This window comes from Penaeus monodon, chromosome 2, assembly GCF_015228065.2.
Source record: "Penaeus monodon isolate SGIC_2016 chromosome 2, NSTDA_Pmon_1, whole genome shotgun sequence".
Taxonomy (NCBI): Eukaryota; Metazoa; Arthropoda; class Malacostraca; order Decapoda; family Penaeidae; genus Penaeus; species Penaeus monodon.
Window position 1 is genome coordinate 49,988,080 of NC_051387.1, and position 7,500 is coordinate 49,995,579.

Sequence of the window (7,500 nt, forward strand, 5' to 3'; positions counted from 1 at the left end):
CTGCTGTGGCCATCTGGTCCTGCCATCACATGGCCATTGGTGGCCCCCTCTCCCCCTCCCCTTCTCCCTCCCTTCTCCTCTTCTCTTCTCTCTTCTTCTCTTCTCTCTCCTCTCCCCGTCCCAGTCCCTCTAACCCTCTTTCTCTGTTTTCTTTTTTTTTCCTCTCTCTCCTCTTTATCCCTCTCTCTTCCTCCCTCTTTCTCTCCCTTCTTCTCTCTCCATCTCTCATCCCTCTCCCCCTCATCCCTCCTCCCTTCCTCCTTCCGCCTTTCCTTCCTTTTTCTTTCTTCCTCCTTCGTTTCTGTCTTTCTTCTCGTCTGTTTCTCTCTCTTAGTTTTTCTTTTCTTTTTTCTGTGTCCCTGTAGAAAAACAGTACGAAGAGTTTAAAAAACTTCCCCAAAGTTAGAGGGGACTTTAGTTACTTTTTCTTAGTTATTAAATTTCTTTGTTCTTTTCTTTTTCATTTTTTTTCTGCATTTTTCCCCCAATTTTTTTTTTCCCTTATTTTTTTTTCTTTTTCCTTTTCCGATTTACGCCCCCTCTCTCTCTCTCTCTCTTCCCCTCTCTCTCTCTCTCTCTCTCTCTCTCTCTCTCTCTCTCTCTCCTCTCTCTCTCCTCTTCCCCTCCCTTTCCTCCCTTTTTTCCCCCTTTCTCTCTTTTTATTTGTTTGTCGTTGCTTTTTCAGTTTCCCCTTTAGTATTTTTTCCTCTCGTTTTTCCCATCACCCCCCCCCTTTTCCATGACAAATTTTAAAATAAAAAAAGAAAGTGACGAATAACGGAGAAATACAAAGCAAAAATCTGCTGTTGACGAAATGACCCCCACGTATGACAAAAGGAAGGGGGGGGGGGTTGAGAGGAGTAGGAGAACCGGAGTGGGGGGGGGAGGGAGCTTTGAGGGAGAGGGAGGAAGGTGGTGAGGGAAATAAACAAAATTTATATGTTGTAAAAGGGGTGTTGTTGATGGTAGGAGGGAGGAGGAGAGGGGGGGGAGGGGGATTTATAAAGACGGGCAAGTGTATGAGTGACACGGACGAGAGAGCGAGAAATAGCGATTACCCCAAATGACCCTGTAAATGGCTGGGGGAGAGGGGAGGGGAGGGGAGGGGAGGATGGGTAAAAGGGGGGAGGGGGAGAATGGATGGGGGGGTTAATTACGACCGGACACCTTCGATGCCCCCAAAAGGGGAAACTTACAGGGGTTTTAAAGGGGCCCCTCGGTTTTTTACGGAACCTTTTAGATGGGCTACGACCCGATATTAGTGTGGGAGTTTTAAAAGACTTCTTTGGGGGGGTTTTTTTTCTTTTTTTTTGTTTTTTTTTCTCTTCCCCCTTTTTTTGCTTTAAAACTTCCTTTTTTTTATCTTGTTCTGGTTTTTTTTATTTTCTCTCCTCTCTCTCCTCTCTCTCTCTCTCTCCCTATATTTTCTATCTATCTAATCTATTAAAATTTTCATTTTCTATCTTCTCTCCCCTCCTTCTCTCCTCTCTCTCTCTCTCTCTCTCTCTCTCTCTCTCTCTCCTCTCCCCTCTCCCCCTCCCCTCCTCTTTTCTTCCCCCTCTGTTGTCTCTCTCTCTGTCGTCTCTCTCTCTTTTTTCTCTCTCTCCTCTTCTCTCTTCCCCTCTCTCTCTCTCTCTCTCCCCTCCTTCTCTGTCTCTCTCTCTCCTTTTCGCTCTTTTTCTCTGTCTTTTCTCTCTCTCTTATCTCCTCTCCTTTTCTCTCTTCTCCTCCTCCCCTCTCTCTCCTTTTTCTCTTTTTCTCTCTCCTCTTCTTCTCCTCTCTCTCTCTTCCCCTTCTCTCCTCTCCTCTTCTCTCCCCTCTTTCTTTTTCCTTCTCTCTCTCCTCTTCTTCTCTCTTCTCTCTCCTCTTCTTCTCTTCTTCTCTCTCTCCTCCTTTTCCCCTCTCTCTCTCTCTCTCTCTCTCCTCTCTCTCTCTCTTCTCTCTCTCTCTCCTCTCTCTCTCTCTCTTCTCTCTCTTCTCTCTCTCTCTCTTTTCTCTTTCTCTCCCTTCTTCTCTCTCTTTTTCTCTCTTCTCTCTCTCCTCTCTCTCTCTCTCTTCCTCTCTCTCTTTTCCCTCCTCTCTCCTTCTTCTCTCTCTCTCTTTTCTTTCTTCCTTCTCTTTCTCTCTTTCTCTTTCTTCCCTTTTTCTCCTCTCTCTCTCTTCTCTCTCTCTCTCTCTCTCTCTCTCTCTCTCCTCTCTCTCTCTCCCTCTCTCTCTCTCTCTCTCTCTCTCTCTCCCCTCCCCTTCCCTCCCTCCCCCCTCCCTCCCTCCCTCCCTCCCTCCCTCCCTCCCTCCTCACGTACTCCCCCTCCCCCTTCCCCCCCCCTTCCCATCCCTCCAGCTGTCCTAACCTAACCCAATAATAATTTCTTTGTACTCAGTCATTACTTTTTTTTTTTTTCTCTCTCTCTTTCCTCCTTTTTTTTCTTCATTTCTTCCTACTTCCTTTGCTCAACAGCGAATGCCAATCATTTAGAGTCTTTTGTGTCGACTTGAAAAGGGAATTCACGTCGGGATAAAAGGATTTAACTCCCTTGAGTGACGCAGATGGCAGCACCTCCGTGACTCCGGGCGGAAAATGCTTATTTGGCGGGAAATGGGGGAGATTTTCTCTTTTTTTTAATTTTTTTTTTTTCATTTTGAGATTTAGGGAAACGTGATCTTTTATGGAGATTTTTTTTTTTCCTTTTTTTTTTGTTTCGTTTTTTTTTTTTTTTTTTCTTTTCTGTTTTGTTCTGTCTTTATCCTTTCTACCTCTTTCTTTATCTTTCTGTTATTTATTTCATTCTCTCTATCTATCTATCTATCTATCTACCTCTCCCCTCCCCCTCCTTCTCTCTCTCTCTCTCTCTCTCTCTCTCTCTCTCTCTCTCTCCCCCCTCCCCCTCCTTCTCTCTCTCTCTCTCTCTCTCTCCCTCCTCCCCCTCCCCCAACCCCCTCCCTCCTCCCCCCTCCCTCCATCCCTCCCTTTCGTTCCTCCTCTCCCCCCCTCCATCCCTCCCTTTCCTTCCTCCTCTCCCTCCCTCCCCCTCCCTTTCCTTCCTCCTCTCCCCCCCTCCATCCCTCCCTTTCCTTCCTCCCCTCCCTCCCTCCCCCTCCCTTTCCTTCCTCCTCTCCCCCCCTCCCTCCTCTCCCTCCCTCCCTCTCGCTTCCATTCCCATCAGCATCTTCCCCTTCCTTGCCTTCATGCCTCGTTGGACGCCGGGGAAAGGAGCTTGCATGTTCTGTGTTTACTGCTTTTCCCTAATCCTTTCTTGGGCGAGCGGCTTACGTCTCGGGATTGGGTGATACTCATCAAACGTCTTAACTTCTGGAATTATGGTGTGTCCCCCCCCCCCCCTCAGTAATTGGTTAGTCTTTTCTCTCCCTTGCTCGATTTTTCTTTCTCTCGGTCTTTCTCTTTATCTTATTCCTCTCTCCCATCTACTCACTTGCCTCCCTCCTACCTTCTTCCTCTCTTCCTTCCCTCTCTCCCTCTTTCTTTCCCTCCCTCCTTCCCTCACGCCCTCCTTCCCCTCCTTCTTCCCTCCCTCCCTCCCCCTTCCTCTCTATCTATCTTATCTCTCTCCATCTTTCTCCGCCACAGATTACAGAGAGGGATAAATAGTTAAATCCGCACACACAAACACACTCCATACGTACACAGTCCATACGTACACATACTTACACGGACGCATACAGACAGGCACCTGAGTCCCCGAGGTGATTATCCCCGGCGGCGGCAGGTGTGAATGAGGCTTATCTTATCTCCCTTTATCGAGGACACTTCGCCGAAATCCGCTAGCCGCCGGATTAAATGGTTTATGGTCCGGGCAAGAGGGCTCACAGGCGGATGCGTTCATAGGCGCACACGCACACGTCGAGCACGTCCTCACCACCCCTCCTACCCCCACTCCACACCACCCCCTCCTACCCCCACCCCCTCCTGTGTCTACAAATATGCAGATACAGGTGTACATGGATGCAGAACGTACGCGGACGAGAATAAGATTATATACGCTCACGCGCGCCCACAGACACGCACACACACACACACACACACACACACACACACACACACACACACACACACACACACACACACACACACACACACACACACACACACATATGCAATTATCCTGGGAATTATCACTGCTACTATTTAAATCGTATCTTATCATTTGATTAAATTTACTTTTTATATGTATATTTTGCGCATTAGTTCATTGTTTTCGGTAACGTGTTTATGAATGAATTAATTTCAAAAAAGTAATATTAGAGTTTTAAATATACTACATGATTCGTAAAACAAACTCAATAACCCCAAAGAAAAAGTTCATAAATATCTTTAAAATAAAGAAAAAAAGGGTGTGATTATAAAAACATTACTTCCTTTTAGAATGAAAAAAAAAATAATATGCTTCTTATAAAGCATTAAACCAGGTTATTTTTTTTTCTTCTACTTTTTGTGGAGAAGAACCATTTATGTCAATCAATTAAGGCGCTTTTACGACAAGACACAATCTTACGAAAGATGTACTACCCAAGGAATGCACGCCATCTGTTGGGAGTTATTTGAAAGTTGTCTGCGAAGAAATGTGTCATGAAAAAGGCTTGTTTTTTGTTTTTGTTTTGCTTTGGGAGTGTGTCTTTGTTTCTCTCATTCAGATTATTTGTTTGTTTATTTTTGTCTGTCGTTTTCATTTGTTGGTTTTGTCTGTTTTGTTGCTTATCGTTGCGATAATTATTATTGTTATATTAGTCACTATCTTGTTATTATTGTTATTATTACAGTTTTAAGAATGATGATAAAAATGATACTGATAATGATAATGATAAATCTGAAACTGATAGCGAGGATAATAATGATGATAATGGTGTTGATTATTATTACAGTTTTAAGAATAATGATAAAAATGATGCTAATGATGATAATGATAAAGCTGAAACTAGTGATGATAATGATGTTGGTGATTATTATCATTATCATTGTTCTGACATTAATCTCATCATCATTATTAAGGATGTAATCATCTCTCTCCCTCTCCCTTCCCCTCCCCATCCCCCTCCCCCTTCCCCTCCCACTCCCACTCCCCATCCCTCTCCCTATGACTCTTTCTCCTTCATCCCCCACCATCCCTCATCCGTACCCTTATACCCCCATCACTCTTTCTCCTTCATCCCTCTTCCCATAATCCCTCCCTCCCACTCTCCCCACCACCCCCTCCTCCCCCCATTCCCCACCACCCCCTCCTACCCCCACTCCCCACCACCCCCTTCTACCCCCACTCCCCCACCTACCCCCACTCCCCACTCCTCTCCCCCCCTCCTCCCCCCCTCCTACCCCCCCCCCCCTACCGCCACCAACAACCCACCTGCCATTAACAACGGAGCCCCGCCCACCGAGAACCATTCATCAGGGGGGTCGGTTATACCACTAATACATCACCCTTGCAACCGACCCCTGAGTGACTCCTCTGGATATTAATCTTGCTTTATCTTTCTCTACCTCTTTCTCCTCTCTCTCTATCTCTGTGATTATCTCTTTATCTGTCTTTCTGTCTCCGTCTGTATAGCTTTTACTCTTTGGCTCGTTAAAAAAAATAATAAATAAAAGAAAATCCCTTTCTCTTTCTCTCATTTCTTCTTTCTTTCCCTCTGTTCTACCCATCTCTCTCTCTCTCTCTCTCTCTCTCTCTCTGTCTCTCTCTCTCTCTCTCTCTCTCTCTCTCTCTCTCTCTCTCTCATCTCTCTCTCTCTCTCTCTCTCTCCTTCTCTCTCCCTCTCCTCCTCTCTCTCTCTCTCTCTCTCTCTCTCCTCTCTCTCTCTCTCTCTCTCTGTCTCTCTCTCTCTCTCTCTCTCTCTCTCCCTCCTTTCCTCGCCTTCTCCCTCTCCACACTTTTTATTCCGCCTCTCCCTATTCTACCACCTACTCCTTTCTCTCGCATTCTCATTCTCCATCCCTCTTTTCCACCAATCCCTCCTATCTCATTCCTTCTCTCCTTTTCTCCCCCCTCCTTCCTTCTTTTATTCTTTCCCTCCTTCCATCCTTCCTTCTTTCCTTCCTTCCTTCCTTCCTTCCTTCCTTCCTTCCTTCCTTCCTTCCTTGCCTCTCTCGTCTCTCACATTCCCTCTCTCTATCCCTACCTTTCACCTACCCTTTTTTCTCATTTTCTCCCTCTCTCTCTCTCTCTCTTACTCTCTCTCTCTTACTCTCTCTCTCTTACTCTCTCTCTCTCTCTCTCTCTCTCTCTCTCTCTCTCTCTCTCTCTCTCTCTCTCTCTCTCTCTCTCTCTCTCTCTCTCTCTCTCTCTCTCTCTCTCTCTCTCTCTCCCCCCTTCTCTCTCTCTCTCTCTCTCTCTCTCTCTCTCTCTCTCTCTCTCTCTCTCTCTCTCTCTCTCTCATTGTTTCTTCCTCTCCTTCCCCCCCTCCCCCTTCTCTCCGCTAGGTTCGTAATCTCAGCTTCATTAATCATTAAATCTTGTGGTTTAATTTATGCTTGATCAGATAACTGTTGCATTCGTGTCTTGCTTCTTAATTCCTTTTTTATTTATTTTTCCTTCTTCCTCATTCAGTTGGTTGGATTTATTGTGGTGTATTTTGTTTGTTTGCTTTGTTGTTTTTCATTACTGTTGATGTGATTATCATCACCGTCAATATCACCACCACCACCTCCACCTCCACCACCACCACCACCTCCACCTCCACCTCCACCTCCACCTCCACCTCCACCTCCACCTCCACCACCACCACCACCACCACCACCATTTTCAAATAATTAATATTTCCCTATCACGATAATGGATGCATTGATGTACACAATATTTTCCTCCCTCAATGTTTTTTTTTCTTCTTTTTTTTTCTTTTATCGTAATCTGTGTAGAATGACATGCACTATTCAATCATAATTGGATGCAGATTTTTTTTCTTTTTTTTACGAATATCAAATCAGTTTAATTAACTCTAAAACTGACTACCGTGTTCTTCAAAGTGAATTATCAAAGTCTATCTGTCTATCTATCTATTGTTTTATCTGCGTCTGTTTATTGGCCGATCTATATATATATATATATTATTCTAAATCGCCATTTCTAAATCTGTGACCATCTATTTATCTTTTTTATCTGAGTTAATCATGAGACTTGCCTTTTATAACCAGAGCTATCATCTTCCACCCATCCCTTTTCTCTCTCCTCTGTCGGTTTGTATTTTTTCGTTCTCTCTTTCTCTTTTCTTTTCTTTTTTTTCCCTTCCTTTTTCTCTTTTTCTTTTTTGTTTTCTCATTCTAGTTTTTTTTCTTCTCTTTTCTTCTGTTTTTCTCTTTCTCTTCTCTTCTCTTCTCGCTTTTTCTCTTTCTTTCTCTCTCTCTCTCTCTCTCTCTCTCTCTCTCTCTCTCTCTCTCTCTCTCTCTCTCTCTCTCTCTCTCTCTTCCCTTCCCTCCCTCCCTCTCTCTTCTCTTCCCTTCCTCACCCTTCCTCCTCCTCCTCCCTCTCCCCTCCCTTCCCTTCCTCACCCCTC